At 44.3% G+C, this 21077-nt stretch overlaps 1 long non-coding RNA gene across 1 annotated transcript; it reads left to right on the top strand.

The window, feature by feature from the left end:
- Positions 1-7075: 7075 nt before the first annotated feature.
- LOC142469958 (uncharacterized) lies at positions 7076-19751 on the top strand. The gene is made up of 3 exons (XR_012789135.1): positions 7076-7236; positions 9498-9598; positions 19574-19751. It is a non-coding gene; the product is annotated as an uncharacterized LOC142469958 (long non-coding RNA).
- The last annotated feature ends 1326 nt before the right edge of the window (positions 19752-21077 follow it).

Raw genomic sequence — 21077 nt, 5'->3', positions numbered from 1 at the left:
ATAAACTCACTGTAGGCCCTAAATACTGAAAATAATATAAACATATGTAACGGTTCGAGGCCCCCCCCCCAATCTCATATTGGCCCATATGTGCATAATCTGCCCCCAGTTACATCTCAGTGTAGTGTGGTGTACCTGCTGGCTCTCAGGACTCCTGAGTCTCCCGCTCGTTGGTAGTGGGGATTTCACCATGACAGGCATATGAGGTAGTGCTGAGTTCTACTCACAGTTGGTACAGCGCCTCCATCCCTTCCAGATCCCCACAATAGCAGGGAGGAGTTTCTGGAAGAGAACTCCTGGGTGCATCTTCTTGCTGAATAACTCCAGTCTCAGGCAAGAAGGGTCTCTTTAGCAAGGGCATCTTTATTTGCATGGTACATGGCAGACTGCTCATCATAGCGGCCGACACTTAGCCACACATCTTGTAGCTGCACTTCATTAGGAAGGTCCCTCCTGACTCTTTAATCAGCCAGGTATGTTTCTGCCACCTCTCCCCTAAGGGAGACTACCAGCTGTGCCAGAACCCTGGACACAATGGGATCTGCTTGTCACTGTCTGCAACTACTGACACGTGAGCTGCACAGACTCACAGCTCTTGCACCAGACACTTCACCCAGACATAACACACTAACTTTAGGAAGTGATGCGTAATATATAGGTTCCAGAAAGACCCACCTCTGAGTCACTAACAGTGGACACAGAGCATGCTGTCACTTCCTTTGCTACATGTTACACATCCCATGGGTTGAGGGCAAACCTCCATGATGACTTCTGGCAACCCTGCCCTCTTACCATGGATTACTGCACAGAATGAGAGAGATATGTAACACCAATTTTACACATGGCTACACATATTTATATTATTTTCAGTATTTAGGGTCTACAGTGAGTTTATAGTCAATTCGCAATTGTCTTATTACTGTTTGTTATATCCACATTGTTTGAATACATTTAACATATTCAGGTATTTGTTTTTAAATGATAGTTTAATATGATCACTTATTATGTCTATTATTATTGGCTAGGTATGCTTAGCTTTCACATGTTGTTTTTTAATATGTTGCTACAGATGTAGCCAGATATATTGACAAGAATTCCTCCAGGAACCCGCAGTTGAAAGTAGCCTGATCACTGCTTGCTCTCTGCGCATCTCTATTGTACTGTTTTTTTTTTGTTTCAATTTAATAGCATAGTATTGAAGTAGGCGGTCTCCGGAGCTGAACCACATTAATTTCAGCCCTGGGACCCACTGCTTCCTGAGTTACAGGCCCCAGTGTGGGGTGCCGGTATCTCCTTCAAGTTTAATTCTTCCGCGTCACGACCCACATGGCAGCAGCGAGTCCCTGGGGCTGAAATGAATGAAGTTCTGCTCCGGAGAACTTTTGCATCAATCCTATCTAATTAAAATAGCATTAAAGCTGCTTCATTATGTTAGCGGCTAGCCGCTAAGGTAAAGAACCAGTTAAACCATAGTACCTGTTTTTTGGGAGATACATGGGGTGGTGTAAGGGGTAGTTGCATCAGGGTGTGTGGTTAGGCCTACCAGGCGGGTTGTGGGAGGGGTTAACCCCTTCATTACCTTAGTGGTTCTAACTGTTTTGGTCCCAGGGCAACTACCCCTCCCCCCTACCCCTATCACCACACATACATATGGGAAAAAGCTCTAGTAGCCAAATGGCTAACAGTGCTTTTGCCCATTAGTGCAGTAACAAAAAAAATACACAAAACAATAACATTGAAAATACAATACTGTACAGTAAAAAAAAAAACAATAGGCAATAAACCCATTGATTGCCATTGTTTACCTATGCCCTCAACAGGGGAACAGATAACCACATTGGCAATCAATGGGCATCCACCACCTCTATCCCCCCCCCCACCACCACCGCCCAACATATACAGTAATGGACAAAGCTTTATTATCCAAATCTGGATAATAGCACATTTGTCCATTAAAAATAAAATATTACCCAGTCATAATATAGTAAATACAAGTAGTATTTACCCCTGCCACTGTACTCCTGGTCCTCCTCATCTTCCTCCTCTGTGGCACTGAGTACTAACTACTACTGTTATGTAGCCCCTTAATCACCGTAGCAGTTATTAATCGCCATGGTAATTAAGGGGTTAAACCCCCTATCCTGCTACCCATCGGGAGGGCAACCCCCAGTGCAACTACCCACATCCCTCTATCCCTCTATCTATCCCTCAATTTACTCCAATCACACACATACAAATGGGCAAAAGCCCTAGTAGTCAAATGAGGCTCATTAAAAAAAAAATACACTTTCAAATAAAATTGACATTACAGTACTGTACAATACATTATACAGTAGCCAATAAATCCATTGATTGTCACTGTGGTAACTATGCCCACAATGGGGGCACAGATTACCGCAATGGCAATGAATCGGCAACCTAAATTAAAAAAAATCCAAAAAATAAAATACTGTACATTACAATTAAATAAAAACAAACATTAACCAGTAAACCCATTGATTGTCACTGTGGTATACTATACCCACAACAGGGGCACAGATTACCACAATGGCATTGAATGGGCAACTTAAATAAAAAAACTCCAAAAAATAAAATACTGTACATTTACAATTAAATAAAAACAAACATTAGCCAAAAATGGCATTGATTGAATATGTGGTTAACTATACCCCAAAGGTGGCATAGATAAACACATTGCTTATTAATGGGCATCCTTTAAAAAAATACACAATTAAAAAATATACAATACAAGGGCTTGTTACTCTTGCCGGGATGAAGGTTGTCATCCTCCTCATCCATCTGCGGCACCAACAACTCTTTAAAACAATGATCCTCATCAGCATGATCCAATCCGATACGATGCCTCCCTCCCATTATGGTGAAATCACATCACTCCAAAAAAGGAAACGCATCACATGGTACATCCATCAATCAGATTGGGAGATATACAATGTGATTCCATCAAGTTTGGTAGAGAAGTCATTCTTGCAAAACACCTGATGCCTGGACACATGGCACATCCACCAATCTGATTGGTGAATGTACCAATTGTTTGTCAAAACTGATATCTCAGGCCTTATACAGCATAAGGTCTGTCATTTCTCACATGACCGGAAGAAGACAGCGTGGCAACATTCTTCTGCACCTGTTGGAGAAGAAAGAAGACAAGGATGAAGATAATAAGAAAATAAAGAAGATATACACACTGAGGCCTCCTCTGCAAGCAACTGAGGATCATGGACTTCTATGCATCATGCTGATGAGGATCATTGCATTGTGGGTCAAGAGTTGTTGGTGCCACAGTTGGATGAGGATGAAAGCCTTCATCCCGGCAAGGGCAAGATGCACTTTTATTTTATTTCATTGTGTATTTTTCCGTTTGTGGAATCTACAACTCCTCCACCTCCTAGCAAGGGAGGAGGAGCGGAAGCACGGCTTCCGCGGAGGAAAGGATTGGCTGCAGGAGACAAGTGGACTAAATGAATACTTGCCACACAGCTGGGGAGCAGTGGACGTCGTCACGTGTGCGCGCCACGCGTGAAAGAAGCGTGGCGCATCTGAGGGGGCGGAGGTAAGCTCCGTGGCACACTAGAAGAGCTGCGCTTGCGCACGCTCTGTAAGCAGAGCAAGGTGCGCGCACGCGCTGGTGCCAGAGCGGATGTCTGAGATAAGACAGGTAAGGAGGGAACACGTCGCAATGGACGTGTTCCCTGATTCCTTTCAGTAGCAGAATCATGTTTTCCTGGTTAAAGGGTGTTACATTTTTACGTAGTTGATGAGGTTGAAAAAAGATAGATGTGTCCATCGAGTTCGACCTGTCTGTTAAATTTAGATGACAGATACTTCTTTATTGTAGTAACCATGGCCCTTTTTCAAATTGATATGCAATATAGGAAATTGCAGGTAATTTCATCAATCAGTCAGACATATTTAATAATTACAACTCGTCATTATTACATTAATCATGTTTTTCTAGTTAAAGGCTGTTTAATGGCCTTTAATCCAATTAAATGCATGTCTAATTGCATTTAATGCCATTCAATCATTCAAATATTTCATAACAATAACTACTACTACAGTAAATAGTCAGTACTACTACAATCTATTTGTAATAAATTATTAGTCAGTGATAACGCTAAAAAACAAACAAGAAAAGAACAACCTATGTTCAATTTAAAATCATGAAAACAAAAATTATTTGAAGTTATTATCATTAATTATGAACATATGACCTGGCTGCCAGTAATGACCACTCACTCGCCAATAATTTGGGGGGGTCAGCCATATATGTATAGCAGGTATGTCATCTGTGCCTGTCCTTCCGTGCTCTGTCTGTAAGTCCTGATAGCTGCATGCATGACAGAGTTAATCTGTGGGCCATTGACCCTCCCTTGTGCTTCTCCTGGGAGTAACTAGAGGAGGGTGGTGACTCATGGCAAGAGAGAGAGACTATCGTGATAGGTCTGATGTCATGAGCCCGACCCTTATAGAAAGCTCTTAGTAGAATGCAACAAAACATACTGTGTCTTTGGAGCCCTGCTTTCAAGCTAGCAGGACATTCTCCAGAGCTGTAAATTCCTCCCCATTGCGAGGGTAGACATCCTCAGCTCAGGCTAGGACTGAGTAACATCATGGACACTCACCCCAGAATACCAGGGTGTGTGTACCACCCAGAAGCTGTTATCTGCTGCTGTACTGTGTCGCTGTGTGATGAGCTGCAGTGGATGCAATAAAGAATACCCTTTGACATATACCTGCCTGGATGCCTTCAGTGTGGAAGAAAGGAGGCATGTGTGTGTGTCCCATAGGGAGTCCCCTAATTCTATTCAGGACCCATGGGACTGGAGGCGCTGATATCAACTGTGCAACAAATACAGAGATCCTCTTACGCCTGCCCCTGTCCTGTCATGTCTCATACCATCAAGCAGACGACTCAGCCCTCCTGTGAACCTAACAGGTATTGCACTACACCTCTAGTAACAGTATAGCTCCCCAGTAAAGACCCCTATATGAGATGGGGAAGGTAGCAGGGTTAGATTTGGAGGTGCTGCTGAGATAAGATCAGACAGGAAAGGCTTTCAGCAGCAGAGCAGCATGCTGCAAGCAGCAGCTTATGTAGAAAGGGGCCAGGGACTCTGATGGGATGTTTCCAGGGACCCTTGGGCACCCATAGTCTCCATGGAGCGAGTTGGGTCAGCCCTGAGGTATGGCGGGGGGCTCCTGGGTACCTAGCACATACACTGCAGGAAAGGGGGGATCCCCACTGGGTTAGCATGGTGGGAGATGCGTAAACCCCAATCCTTTCCTTTATGATGGTGGCAGTCAGCCTCGGGGAGTGTATACCCTTCACTTCAGTATGTTCTGATAGGGTTCCCAAGGGACTGGGTGTCCTGGGAGAGTATACCCTGAATAGGGCCAGGGGTAAACCCAATTGTGGTGGGACACCCCTGCGGTACCTAGCACACCGAGTGTGTGGAGAAAGGGGGAATCTTCACTAGGTTAACTAGTGTAAGATACGGAAATCCTTTTTTATATTGGATACTTTTGGGGCGCCCCCTGGTGACATTAAGCATCAAGGTGCGTGCAGACCCTTCACTTAATATGTTCTAGATTGGGGACTCTTATTGGACTGTGTGTCCTGGGAGCATGTACCCCAATAGGTGCGAGTTGCCATTAAGGGATCCCCTGTTGAAATAGGCTGAGATCAGGGCCCCAGTAGCGTTCTGACCCTCAGGGGGTAAAACAGGACATTAATAGTACTTGTGCTGCGGTACAGTGTGCTGTGGGAGAGTTGCGTCAGCCCCTGGCCTACTGTAGTGTGACCCCCACATTCTATACTATGTTGTATATTGGGGGCTCCCAGAAGGGACCCTGGTCCTGGGAGCATGTACCCCAATGTGTCACCATTAAAAAGGGACAGGCCCTGTATTATACTGCATGGGTCCTGTGCACCTAATATGAGAGTTAAAATGGCTGCCACCTCGTGGTGGTGTGCTCTAAGCTATCCAAAATGGCGCTCCCACCAAAGCATGGAGAAAACACGGGCTTGCATCTGCAAATGTTGCAAAGTCCACTGCAAGCTTTCGGCGCCAAAGCTTTACCCTGCCCCTCAAAGTGACTAGCTCATCCTGAGTCAGGTCAGCCTTCTGTTTACACCCCTGCCTCTAATTCCACTGAGGGTAGGGGCCAATAGTGATTCTACCAGCCATTCAGAGACTGTGCTCTGCTCGGAGGAGTCAGCAGTGCTGTTACAATTGTTTCATTCTGATCAAGCTGAGCAAGAGTGAGGAACACCAGCCACCTCATCAGTAGGATAATATACTATGTAACACCCCTATCCCTCCGGTAGCAGAGGATAGGGTGTACATGTGTGAACAAAGTCCTGCTCTGCTCCCGATGGGATTAGTGTCAGCTCCTTGGTCAGTTACCTGTGATCTCAGGGTTCCCATTGGCAGGTTCAGGTCTTGGCTGTAATGGAGGGTAGTTGGTGGGTTGGAGGACAAGATAGGGCGCCAGGATCTTTTGCAACTCACAGGAATTTTATTGTCAGGCACAACAGTTCCAGGCTTGCACAGGATCAATTATTCTCATATAGAGCACAATACTTCATTAGACAGGTTCCCTGTATAATGCTCTCTTCAGGGCAAGTTCCCTCGGTGCCCCTTCCCATTCAGGTAAGTACTTCTGGGTCAGTATTTGCCTCTAGTTCACCACACATCTTTTGGCTTCCTATCTCCTAGTACACTGACTTACTATCTTCTAGCTCAACAATTGACTCCTAACTCCTCAACTGTCTCTCCCTTAACTGCCTGAACTAATAAATAATAATAATAATAATAATAATAATATTATCCCTTTTTAAGGGATAAAGGGAACTGTCCCTTTTGACTGTACTAACTGTCTCTCTCCACTGTTATAACTGTCATCTCCTTTAACTGTTCTAATCTTAACTGTCTCCCTCAACTGACTAAAACTGTCATCATCTCACAGCTTCACTGGTTGCCTAGCAACATGTAACTGCAACTAAAAAGGCCTTAACTGCAAATTCAGCCGCCCTATTGGCTAAGCCACAGCATGTGACATTCCCCTGAGGCTCATGGGACTTGTAGTCTCTGTCTTGAGCCTTTCCCTATTAGCCGCTCTTGTGTGGTCCTACTGCGCTTGCGCGAGTTTTACGCACGCGCAATCTACTACAAAATGGCGTCGCCGCCCACAACAGCCCGCACAGCAGCGGAGGTAAGCGGGGAAATGGAGGACCGGGGAGCCAGAGGGGACCTGGCTATAACTATATGTGCCTCCCTGCTTGCCAAACTGCACTTGAATCCCTCTGCAATTCAGTCACACAACTCAGTGCTCAAAGGCTCAAAGATTCATTAGAATGCCTCTGTTTAAAGCACACACATCAATCAGGTGTGTTAAGTGAGCAATTAACTAACACACCCCCAAAAAAGTTTTCGACAAACTCCCAATTCCCAGACAATCAAAATAAATTAATTCCCTGTGCACTCTCCAAGCCCAAACACCAATGCCAGTAATACACAATGCATACCACTTTCCTTCTGGTTTTAAATCCACACGGATTCCAAACTTCACTTGAACCCCACTGCAATTCAGCCACACACCTCAGTGCTCGCAACATCTGGAAGTCTTGGTTAAGTGGGTCACAACTCCCCTCTTCAATGGCTTTATGTTTTAATGGTCGCGTTAATTCCCACATCAGGACTATGTGTCAAATATCGCACCTGGTAAAGTATTAATGCGATCTTGATGACTTCCGTCATAAAATAGTGGTGATAAGACACGTTATTTATTTTTTTGTCCGGTACGATATTATTCCCGTTTTAACACAGCATGATGTATCCGGACATTTGACTTGCTTGGCTCATACAGGCACTTTCTTCTGGGTCAGGTCATCTGGTAGGGTGGAATCTGACAAGAAGTACAGCACTAGAGGTGGGCACATTTTTGGAGGTAATTTGGATCAACAGCGGATCGTCCGGTTCCTTTGGTCCACAGATTTCAGCGGATCAATCTCACAAAGGATGATTTGTGGATTTTTTATTATTATTACCTATACACTCCGCGGATACCGCAACCTGTGGACGGATTTGCAGTATCCAACCCATGGATTCAGCAATCCATTGGCGGATTCTTAAGAACGGATTGCTGAATCCACTAATTGGATTCCATAAATCCGTTCACAGGTTGCATCCAATGGCGATTTTTGATGAATCCGCATGGATTTAAACTGACCAAAGCCGATTGCGGATTTTACACTGTGTAATGGATTTTGGGGGGAAAATTTGAGAAAATCCGGGAAACGGATTTGGCAGGATTCACCAGTCTATATACGGCACCCATAAAAGCCATATAAAAAGTAAACACAATAAAATTAGCTCAGAACAAGCAAAGCTCAAGGAAAGGCTCAGACGCACCATGTACAGAAATAGTTGCTTCATAAATATTTGATATGAAATTGAAAATCTTCTGCTGACCTCAATTTAAGCAATGTACAGTAGATGCTCTTTGCGCAATGTAGACCATCTGTTCATAGATCCCTTAAAATAATCCCTCTATCTCCAATCAAGAAAAGCAGTTTCATCTCCCTCTTCAAGGACAAGGATGATACAAAAAAATCTACTTATTTGTAACCATTGTAACTGTACCCTAGAAGAAAATGAAATACCAGCGTATCTGGTAATGGCTGTGGGTATTGTATATTGATGTATGGGAGTGAGCGTGTGCTTTTTTAAATTAACTGCTTATAAATGAAGAGGTTTTATAGCATAAAGTTACTGCGCAATATTAATGGCTTATTCCCTTGAGTACATCAACATAAAAAATGTCCTCTGTAAAGACATATGCCCATCCTGTACAGCAATCTGAGAGGCAATCATTTCTCTGCACCACTTCCATACCAAATTAATCTGGCTTGTACTATATTTCAGGAAGCAATTATATCACCCTTAGGATCAGAGAGTATTCTCTTTTTTTAACAACCAGAGGCAGCTCAAACTACCAAATTCAGCTGTTTAAATGTTTTTAAAAATATTTGATAAATCAGCAGAAGTTTCTAAAATGTGCAGTGTTGTGATTAATGACAGAATAAAAAAAATTGTTTGAGAGAGTACGTTAATTACATTTTTTTTAGTTAATGTAAAAACACAATAGCATGCTCCGCCTGGTTCCTTGATCTCTGTGTACGAGTGCCTAAATGGAACACTTCAAGCTTTAACCCATTGGTACTGAAGGGGTAAACTCCAATAGGTAGGCATTCAATCTGTGACAGCAAAGGCAATCTGTATACAATACTGTACTTTTATAAAAAAAAAATCACGCCAGCCTCCTACATTATGCTTTAATGCGCTCTGCTTCCCTTTACAGCTGAGGTATGTGGGATCTAACATTTTACAAACTTTTATACTGTGGCCATGATCAAGTATTGCTTGTGATTTATTAAATACATTTTTAACATCACTTAATTTACACCCCTTCAGCCACTATTTATTTAGCTGAAGGAGCAGCACATCAGGTAAAGGCACTGACACTGAAAACAATGACAGTGACTTTGAAGCAAGGGAGCCTGATTCAAACCTTGGTATGTATGTATATCTTTATTTATATAGCACCATCCAGGTACATAGCGCTTTACACTACACGCAACATATTGAGAAACGTTTGAGCACCGGATTCTGGAGTTTTTTGCTCTGGTACTATCTAATATTATACTGTAACACAATGGGAGTAAGCGCTTCAGAGATAAAACAGTAGGAAACAGTAGGAAAAGGAGTCCCTGCCCTGAAGAGCTTACAATCTAAGTGGTGAGTGTGGAGAACTCACGAGACAGAAGGAGGGCATTCTGATAAGTACATCTGCAAGGGGCAAATTTCAGTGCGTACGAGAGGTATAGTATTAGTGGGCGGAACTACCATATGCTTTGTTAAATAGGTGCATTTTAAGAAAGGTTTTAAAAGGGGAGAGAGAGGGTGCCAGTCGGATATTGAGGGGAAGTGTATTCCAGAGGTGTGCGGCAGTGAGTGAGAGGTTTTAGGCGTGAGAGTGCTATAGCTAAATAAAAGGTGTCAGCTCCTTGTCACCTTGAGCAAGTCACTTTATGTCCCTCAGGCACTAAAACTAGATTGTAAACTCTGAGGCCGGGACTCATTGTGCCTGCTATCTTCTATGTACAATGTATTGTACACTGTCATGATCGTTAGATATATATATATATATATATATATATATATCAGGGTCCCTTGGTGCGTGATCCGTGTTCCTTACCTCCCGGTGTGGTCGAGCCTAGCAGCGGAGGCAGGGACAGGTGCGGACGGCACTGCGGGGGAGTAGGGAGCATACGGCTCGCCGGAGGCTCCCTCCACAGGGCACCGCCATATTGTAAGCTCGCGAATGCGCAGAAGCTTGCGCATGCGCAGAGCCACAGTAGGGAGCAGCGGCCATTACACGAAGCTCCGTCCGGGGAACTACAAGCCCCATAATGTATAGGGGTGAAAAACACATGACGCCTGGGAGCCAATAGCGCGACCGGATTCCCCTGCACAGAATAAGATACATTTCACACGCTGTGAAGACCATGCCAGTTTGTGCTGGGACAAGGTTAGGGGAGGTTGTGTGTGCAGGGGTCCGTGACCCTCTGCACTAGGCCAGATATCCCCCTAGGCCCCAGCTAGGCCCCAGCTAGGCCCCGACTCACTTGTAAAGCTTGTGGCTGCTTTAGGGACAGGCCCTTAGGTAGGGACTCTGCCCCATTAGCCATTTGGTAGTCAGGGACACAGCTGCCACGCTGCACAGCCATGTAATGTGGGTTCTGGGACCAGAGCCCCAAAGGACACCGAGACTATTCTGAAGGGGATATTATCCACACCGGAATTCAACGCACGCGCGGCGGATGACAACGTTGGATCAGACGGATCCCCTTTTGTTACTCTGCTATATCCGGGTGCAGGTATGCGAAACAAGTGTGTCATATATATATATATATATATATATATATATATATATATATATATATATATATATATATATATATACAGTGTTCGACAAACCTATACATTTGCTCGCCCCGGGCGAGTGGATTTAACCCCCGGGCGAGTAAATATTGGTCCAAGCAGCACACATTTGGTACTAGGTGGCGAGTAGATTTTTTTTGTGTGGCGAGTAGATTTTTTGGTGATTTGTCAACCACTGTATATATATATATAAATGAAGAGGAGAAAGAGGAGAGAGCACACGCCCCATAGTATAAAACTGTATATTTAATGATGGGAAGGGGGAGGGGGGGAAAAATAGCACTCACAAGGGTAAAAGAGTTAAAAGCATGTCGTGATTATATCACACCATCCGGTATCCTTGCTTGACTCAAACGTCCGTCAGTCTCTAGATGATGGAGGATCCGTGATCATCAGGATGTTCAGGGCGTGAGAGAAGTGTACCGGAATCGTGCTGGAGTCCTCAGAGAATCTCCTTGCTGGATGGCCTCAAGCTGTTGGACGCACGAACCGGCCTGTTCATGCGCACACATGATGACGTAATGTCCGTACGTAACGTAATGCGTGATGACGCTCCCTGACGTGTTTCGTCACACTTTGAGAAAGTCGCCCGAGTGTGACGAAACGCGTCAGGGAGCGTCATCACGCATTACGTTACGTACGGACATTACGTCATCACGTGTGCGCATGAACAGGCCGGTTCGTGCGTCCAACAGCTTGAGGCCATCCAGCAAGAAGATTCTCTGAGGTCTCCAGCACGATTCCGGTACACTTCTCTCACGCCCTGAACATCCTGATGATCACGGATCCTCCATCTAGAGACTGACGGACATTTGAGTCAAGCAAGGATACCGGATGGTGGTGATATAATCACGACATGCTTTTAACTCTTTTACCCTTGTGAGTGCTATTTTCCCCCCCCATCCCCCTTCCCATCATTAAATATACAGTTTTATACTATGGGGCGTGCGCTCTCTCCTCTTTCTCCTCTACAGATTCCATAGGATGTGGTTCATCCTCTTGAGAGCAGCCGGAGACCCCTTGTACCCACGTCATTAACTTCATTGATGAACTATTTTTCAAAGGACTGGTTTTTCACTTTATTTTCTTTTTGCACATTATTGTATTGTGCTAATCCTAAATTATTCATTTGAATATATTTTTATTGTTTTATACACAGGCACTGAGACTAATTATATTGTTACTTTGATATTTACACCACATATAATTTTGATCACTATTTATACCCATTTAGGCGCTGCTTTTTCTTGTTTTGTTAGTCAATATATATATATATATATATATATATATATATATATATATATATACACAACTGTAAATATTACTGTATGTTCAGTTGCATGTATTGGACAGGTCTGCAACCCTGTCTTTCCCCATTGTCACCCAGCATACAGCGCTTCCACTGCAGCAAGGGATTCTGGGAAATGACATGCAAATGAGCACTCAGTGCCACCTTTTGTCTCAAGCTTGTATTACACAAGCCAATCCTCATGCCAATGCATGCTGTTTTAAACACAGCTTTTAAACAGAGGCTGGGATGAGATGCAAAGCCATTAGACCTACTCACATACATGTTTCAACCTTGATGGGTATCATCAGTGTGAGGCTGGTCTTAATGGCAAAGCAGGTTTGAGACTAGACTAGGTAATCACCACTGTCATTAAGGTTATGGTGGGTAAAAAAAGTGACAAAAACCCTCCACAGTAAAGCATAAAGCAACTGTAAATATTACTGTATGTTCATTTGCATGTCTTGGACAGGTCTGCAACCCTGTCTTTCCCCATTGTCACCCAGCATACAGCGCTTCCACTGCAGCAAGGGATTCTGGGAAATGACATGCAAATGAGCACTCAGTGCCACCTTTTGTCTCAAGCTCGTATTACACAAGCCAATCCTCAAGCCAATGCATGCTGTTTTAAACACAGCTTTTAAACAGAGGCTGGGATGAGATGCAAAGCCATTAGACCTACTCACATACATATATATATATATATATATATATATATATATATATATATATATATATATATACGTACACTTGTAAGAATTGATTCATGTATTAACCCCTTCCTGATTTACACCGCATGTACCCATTGTTTATTTAGTTGGCATGCTTTGTTTAAACCATTTGTACAATCTGTGATGGGCTAATGTGCTCTGTTCATTGTGGCTCTTAGCACTTTCCAAACTTATAGTGGTGAGGCATTGCAGGGAAACATTTTTAAGTGTATCTGGAGTCATACAGGGAGGTTATACAGGAGGTGACTGCCTGTCTTCATGCTTGTACAGCTTCATCTATATGAGGTTATACAGTAATTAGACATCTCCCTTTGAACCCTCTTATACGATTCCTACACTTGAAAACTTTGTCAGCCTGCACCAATACCCCTCCTCAACTTTAACCAACCTCATCCACTCAATATTTATCTTTAAAATCTCATAACCATCTCATTTGGTTTTCTGACTTTGTTTTCTCCCTCATTCAGTAAGTTCACCCTACTTTTCTTTCTTCTTGCTGCAATATCTTTCCTCATAAAGACATTACCTTCTTTTTTACCTACTTCGCAACTCTCCTTCCTCTATATACATTTCCTCCTCTTATCTTCCTTCTCTCCGGCGTTGCCCTCATGAACTGCACTGCTTCCTGCATTCACTTCTACCACTTACACCTCCTTGCAAGAGTGTATGCTCTTACAAATCTTTCTACATCTCATTCTTCTTTTAGCTACATGACAATACCAATTCTACTGTACTACATAGAATCATAGAATTTGACAGCTGGTAAGAACCACTTGACCTACCTTGTCTGCCCATTTTTCTATCTATTGCAAAACCTATAGAAACATAGAATTTGATGGCAGATAAGAACCATCATGTATGATCAAGTGTCTATCAGGGTTCTGTTGCCTTTGGTTACATACAGGTACAGTAATTGGATTCCAATTGGTTGCTATGACAACCATGAAACTATAAAGAAACATAGTCTCTCAAAGTAATGTTACCCCCGAAGAAGCCGTGTGTCGGTAAAATACATGTAGTGTGTGGGTGATCAGTATTCAACAGACGTCACATGGTTCATATCGGAGGTAGGACGCTACTCAGCGAGTCTCAGAACACTGAAGACTGGTGTCTCCCACACATCCATCCTCCTCAAGTCCTCTGATTCATTGCTCACTAATACAGGGGCATCTCTCTCTTATATCTAGATTAATTTGATATTGACTCTGATCTGCCCTCTCTTCATTCCGTGCTCTGTAAATAACACCCCAAACGCTCTTTATCTCTTTTGCTGAAGACTGAGGGACTTGAATGCAATTTAGGAATTGAGGGGTGTGGCAGTAATATGGAGTAACTTTTAAACACATTGACTTACTAAGTAGATGGGATCCAATCCCCATTGAGGGATAATAAATATACAGGTAAAGGTAGCCCCCCCTTAATGAGAGAGAATGGGGGAACACAAACAGGATTTAGCCACACTTCAGTAGAGGCGGAAGCCACCATGGCAGTAGTTTTAATATAGTTTTAATTACTTTTTCTTTTACATGTTATCAAATCAAATTAATAGTTAACTTTTACCTTTTATGGTATGGTAGATCGGTGATAATAGGGGAATAAAAAAATATATTTTTTTTCAATGCGTTTGTTAGTAAGAAATAACTGTCTTCTGTTTCCTTTTTGGTCTTCTTTGTTTAACTAATCAAGCATTGATTTGCACTGCCCCTTGTATATACTAATGTATATATGTTTGGGCGAGATTAATATTCACTATTTTTAAAAAAATCTTTCAATACATAAACCTCACACCCATCTCATTTGCCTTTTCTTGACTATCCCCTCGTTCAGTATTCTCATTCTACCTTTTCTTTCTTCTTGCAGCAACATCTTTCCCCATAAACACTTTCTCTTGTGATGCAAATCTCTGTACTACTCACTCTGCTCTATTTGGCAATCATGAACTCCACTGCTTTCTGCATTCGCTCCTACCACCTAACCCCTCCTCCACCCCGAAGGATACATTCTCATTCTTCGGTTAGCTGCAGTAGATGTTTCTCCAAACCTTGGCTTCTACCATATCCCCATTTGCTCTGACCTGCAACTCCCATATTTTCCCTCTCTATGTAACATACCTGTATCTAACCCTTCTAACCTGATATCCACCCCATGCTTACCTCCTGCCTCTCCCCTTTTTCCATGTACTCTCTGAAATGCTGCTGTATTGGTAACAAAATAATAGCTGCGTATGACCTCCTCTTCTCCCACTCTCTTCACCTGTTTGTACTGACTGAAACTTGACGTTCACATTTGTACTGTGCTCTGGAGGCAGCTCTGTCTTATGGCGGCCTTTTTTTTCTCACTTACACCTTGCCTGTGGGACGTTGTGGAGTAGGAATTGTTGTTCTCAGCTTTTAGCTCCTGCCTACACCTGCTAACCTAACATTCTCATCCTTAGAGGGTCATACTGTTCACCTTATCTCTCCACTCTTTGCACATTGCTATCATCTATAGGTCACCTAACATTACATCCTAACACTCAAGTTTCCTTTATGACTTTCAAATGCTGGTTATCATTGTTCCTTTCTGCTGACTCACCCACACTCCTCTTAGGGGAGTTAAACTGCTACAATAACGAACCCTTTATTTCCGGGGCACCTTACCTTCTCTCTCTCACCTCCTCTTGTCTCCACCAATAGACTGCTTGCTACCAGCAGCCACAATAATGGCACGTACTTGACCTCCACTTTTCTAAAAACTGATTTCCCAATCTCTCCGTTTGCACTGTCTGACCATAATCATATTTTATGTAGCCATGGCTGCTTCTGGCTATCCTCCTGCCCCCCTCCCCCTGCCATGTAAGTCCTGGTAGCTGCAGGCTATCCTCTTGGGTTTTCTCCATCCTCAGGCAGCCTCTCTGAGTGACAGGGGTGGAGGTGGAACTTGTTCTGTGTGCAGCCAATCTGGGTACAGACCTTGTGACCTCCACCTCTGAACTAGAGAGGAAGCCATTCCAAATTATAGTGAGTATGCGTCTCTCCCCCTTGGGATTGAGACGTGCCCTTGAGCCTCAATTCTAATAGAAGGTCAGATACCATCCAAAGGTTTGACCTGTCTCTGCAGAGCATGTATCCACTGTACTAAGATCTGCAGTGGATGCTAATAAAGAGGATCCTGTTTTATTTACCCCTGCCTGAGTCTACAGTCTATTGGGTAGGGGTATGAGTGATGATTTTCACAGTGGGGACTGTCTCCAGCAATGCTGGAGCCTGCTGTGAATGGAAGAGCTAGCACATGAGAACACGGCCTGATGACATCCCAAATGCATGTCCTGTTTTCCTATACCAACGCGGACCCTCAGTATCTCCCAGAGGGGGGGGGGAGCAGTGCTACAAATGGAGGCGCTGTTGTGATGCAAAACAGGGCAGGCTTTTAAGTGCAGCAGCCAGATAAGGAAGCGGGATCCTCTCTCTGAGGCGACACCAGGGAGGGGTTACCTAGACCCTTGCCGAAAGCAAGAGCTATGTTGGAGCATACCGTGAGGCTACTCCAGGGAGCATGGATACCCTTCATATGCAATAAAGAGACTGTTGGGGTGCACCCTGAAGGGAAATCCAGGGGAACGTGTACCCATATGTAAACAGAACAGTGTGTTGGGGCACACACCGCTGGGAAATCCAGGGAGTGTGTACCCTCATAGCTGCTAAGGACTATACTTTGCTTTGTTGGGGCACACCCTGACGGGAAATCCAGGGAATGTGTAACCTTCTGTAAACAGAACAGTGTGTTGGGTGAATCCTTACAGGAAATCCATGGAGTGTGTACCCTCATAACTGCCCAAGTTTGTACTGTTCTGGGGCGTACCCTGAAGGGAAATCCAAGGTGCGTGGTAACCTCACCATCTTTATTCAAAACACGCTAAGGAACAGGCCCCTGAGACATCTCCGGGGACCCTGTGTACCTTTTCCACTCATGGACTGTTTGCCTGTTGCTCAAAATGGTGGATCCTGCACTTGGAGCTCGCCGCATGTTCTATATACTAAAAATAGCGTTCCCGCCGGAAAAATGTGACCACATGGGCTTGCTGCAAAGATGCAAGCTATTTCTGCAAACCATGTTGCAAGCTACCAGCAGCAAAGTTAAACCCCACCCACCACTGTGACTGGCTCAGCCGGACCTGATTCACGCCTTAATCTGGCATGCTCCTGCTCTCTATTACACCTAGGGGAGGGGGCACCACAAAGGACTAATCGGAAGCTGTGCCTGTCCTGGAAAGAGCTGAACACAAGCTGCCCCAATTCATTTCCACTGAGCTGAGCAAGTGACAAGAGCTGCAGTGTACTACTGCTGATCTGCCTACACTACCTCACCTACTTAAAAGATAATGTCCACACTGGAAATAATCAATTTCCATCTGCCAGGGGGCTACCTGGTAGTCACTGTGAATGTACAGTGCAACCTGCGGTGCATCTGCGCGCAATGCCAGCTTCCCGGATGCAAAGTTAGCCACACTGTGCCGTGTCAACACTGTGGGGCCTACTTCATGGGGCCTGCTAGCCCTGGTCCCGCTGACACTTTTATACCAATTGACCGGGCTGGCACACCAACCGATGCGACCCCTACAGTCTTCCCTACCACAGACAACATCGTGGGTCCGTGTGCCCTGTTCATCTCGCCCGAATGCCCATGTGGTCCGGTGCCAGCTGTGATGCCCCCACTGGTTCCAGGACTGAAACCTGTAACCGATGACCAAGAGGGTGAGTGGACTGCCTCGGGAGTGTTGGGTGTGCTTCCCCTGGAGCGGGCAAGCTCTGTGCCAATAGCTGCCAGGGAATGCATGGCACCCCGATGCCGCTCCCCGGAGGAGGTGTCTTTGCCATCTTCAGAAGACAACGTAGTCAGCCAAAAATCTGTGGGTTGCTGTCCGATGGAACTGCGATCCAAGCTACTGTACCTGTGGAGAGATTATCACCTACTGGCAGCTTGAGGCGAAGTCCCAATCCTGAGGTGTCCCTTCGACAGGTCGTGGTGCATCCGGAGCCCCGGAGAAGCCGCAGCCAAGGAAAGACCCACCTGCAGTGGATCCGACGGAGCCTGAGGACGTCTCCTACCTGCGGATCGGTGAGGCAACCTCTTCTTACTACAGCCAAGTTCCTATTGCGGCCTACGTAGACAAGGTGCCGGGTAGTGCCTTGTTCGGCGCGAACAGCGGTGATGCACATCCGGCACTGACGGACATGACATCATCCTCGGCACAGGAATGGTACCAGACAGCGGCCCTAGCAAGATTGACCACCATTGATGACATCACCAAGATGCCACCTGCTAGGGCTGTGTTACCTTGGCCGGAATCTCCGGTGGTGAGTGCTGGGCTGTCCCCTGCTGACACCCAACTATACTTGCTCCAACTCAGAGGAAGGCATTGCCAGACCCTTGAGTCCCCTGATGCCACCCCTATACCACCCCCTCTGGGGCCATGGAAAGCCCACACCACTAGGACTTGCCATGGACATTGTTAGGACCCAATAACCGGTCTCTACCGTCAGTATCCTTTCCCCAGCTGCCCCTGTTCAGAACAGTGTCATGACCCCCATTATATCCGCCCATGCTGTGGGCACTAGTCCTGCCTCTGCAGGCTCTAAACCTGTTAAGCCACAGTACCGAAGTTACAATATGGCCCTTAATTTCTCCACCGATTGCCGAGAACAGGATTTTGGGGATTTTGCTGCCTGGTCTGATGATTCAGAGGGGGAAATACCCGCTTCCAGTCGAATACCTGTGGTTAGATCCCATGGGTCCTTTAAGTCATTTAGAGGGTCCTCATTATCACTTATATAACATTATCTGCTTCTTCCACTACACCACAAGACATTGCTGATTATTTAAAGGCCAAGGTGGAAGCTATCCCCAAGGAATTCACTTACACACCTATTCTTTTTAATCCTCTATCTTCTACCTTCGACTCCTTTTCTCCAGCTACACAGGAGGAAGCGTCTCTCCTCAACTTCTACCACATGCAGCCTCAAACTCATCCCAATCCATCACCTTAAATCTGTCCTTTCTACCCTGTTTCACATCCTCACTGATCGCTTTAACTTTTATTTATAAAATGTTTCACCAATAAATAATACATTGCGAGTTACCTCTCATTTTCAAGTATGTCCTGAGCACAGAGTTATGTTGATAATATATGGTTATATTATATGAACAGTGGTTATATATTATATTTACAGACATTTCATTTACAGTTAGAGACAACGGGCTGGATACATAAACTCTGTTAAAGTTGAGTTAATTTCGCATCTACTATTTAAATAGTACAAGCATTATTACGGCAATTTAAGGAAGGTATACAGCAAAATTACAGTAACTAGGAAAATGCTCTATTTCATAAAGGTAAGTGAGTAAACCTAATAAGACAAATATTCCTAACACGATGAAACATTGTCCTAGTATTATCAAACGAATTAATTAGAAATCTGGCACTCAAGTGAAGAAAGTTATTCAAATTTATATGCAGAAATAAAAGCAATTAATCTTCCTTTTACCAGAGGTGCTAGGAGGACTTTGGAGGAGTTGATCCAGTGTCCTTTCCTGCGACAGCCACGTGTGACGTCAGATGCGGTGACGCCAGTGTGAGGGAGAACACGGAAGTGTGGAGGAGAGTTAAGGACGCCGAGAGCCCTGCTGTTGACGGCATCATACGCTACTTTCCAAACGGGACTCCCCAGGACATATCCATAGTGGCACAGTCTGCCTCTTTACTCCTTTGTACCTTCTGATGCTGCAGAATAATTACTGATACTGTATGTAAGTGTGAATTGGGGCCTGTGGCCCACAATATATCTATATATTTTTTACTAAAACAAGGTGTTCGTGGATCCCACTTTTATACTTGGGGAGTGGCCAGTCTCTCTGCTCCAGTAACTGGGCAGGCCCTACTGTAGCAAACCCTCACCCTGGCATGTGACTCCAACTGCTTACTTTTCATATTGTGGGCATGGTTTACCACAGTGACAATCAATGGGTTTTTTGGCTATCTTGTAATGTTTTGTACTGTTACGTAAATGTTATTTTATTGTGTATTTATTTTGCTTTGAAGACAAATGGGCAAATGTGCTATTAGCCATTTTTGGCTACTAGTGCTTTAGACAATTTTTATGTGTGGTGATGGGGTACAGGGGGATGGGGGTAGTTTCCCCAGGGAGGGTGGTTAGGCCTCCCAGGTGGGTAGCGGGCAGGGTTAACCCCTTAATTACTATAGCGGTTACTCACTGCTAAGGTGATTAAGAAGATAGTGGCCAGTATTTAGTTTTTTATTTTAATGTTGCTGCCCACGAAAGACGCAGAGGACCAGAATGACGAAGATTGCCTTCATCCTGGCAGGGATAAGTACAACTTTAATTTACTATATTAGAGAGAAAAAAGAACAATGTTCTATAAATCGGTGCTCCCAATATATAATAAAAAGTTCCCAATATGTATATGTTGAAACTATGTGGATCTTGCTTGAAGAAAGAATACTCATAATATCAAAAGTGTCTGGTACATATTAGCAAGAAATGCTCAAAGTATGGGAGGATAAAGGAATAAATGTCCTGGTTGATAATGCAGGTAGTGACTGTGAATTGCAGCCCTTAACTGGTTCTCTTATAAATAGGACACCCTCCCTAGAGCTATAATTGCCCAGCACAATAAATGATACTGAATGTACAGCACTGTAGAACAAACTGTATTCACAGCTGTATGAATAATTGAGTTATAGTACTCACAGTGAGTGGTAATCCTTCCTCATAGGTGTGCTTCACGTAATGAACAGACTGCAGGAGATCCAATGTGAAGAGGAAAAAACGGAGCAGAGCAGCAAGCAGGAACAGGTAAAAAGGAGGGATACAATACAGGAAATTGGTTTAATAGCAATTTAATGAAAAAGACAGCATGGCATACAGCAGGTAGAGCACTCTAACGCGTTTCACGCCTAATTTGGCGCTTCGTCAAAGTGTGTATGCCTCCTGTATGCCATGCTGTCTTTCTCATTAAATTGCTTTTAAACCA

The sequence above is a fragment of the Ascaphus truei genome, chromosome 1 (genome assembly GCF_040206685.1).
Source record: "Ascaphus truei isolate aAscTru1 chromosome 1, aAscTru1.hap1, whole genome shotgun sequence".
NCBI lineage: Eukaryota > Metazoa > Chordata > Amphibia > Anura > Ascaphidae > Ascaphus > Ascaphus truei.
The sequence above is the reverse complement of the archived record's forward strand: the minus strand, read 5'-3'. Positions and strand labels throughout refer to the sequence as shown.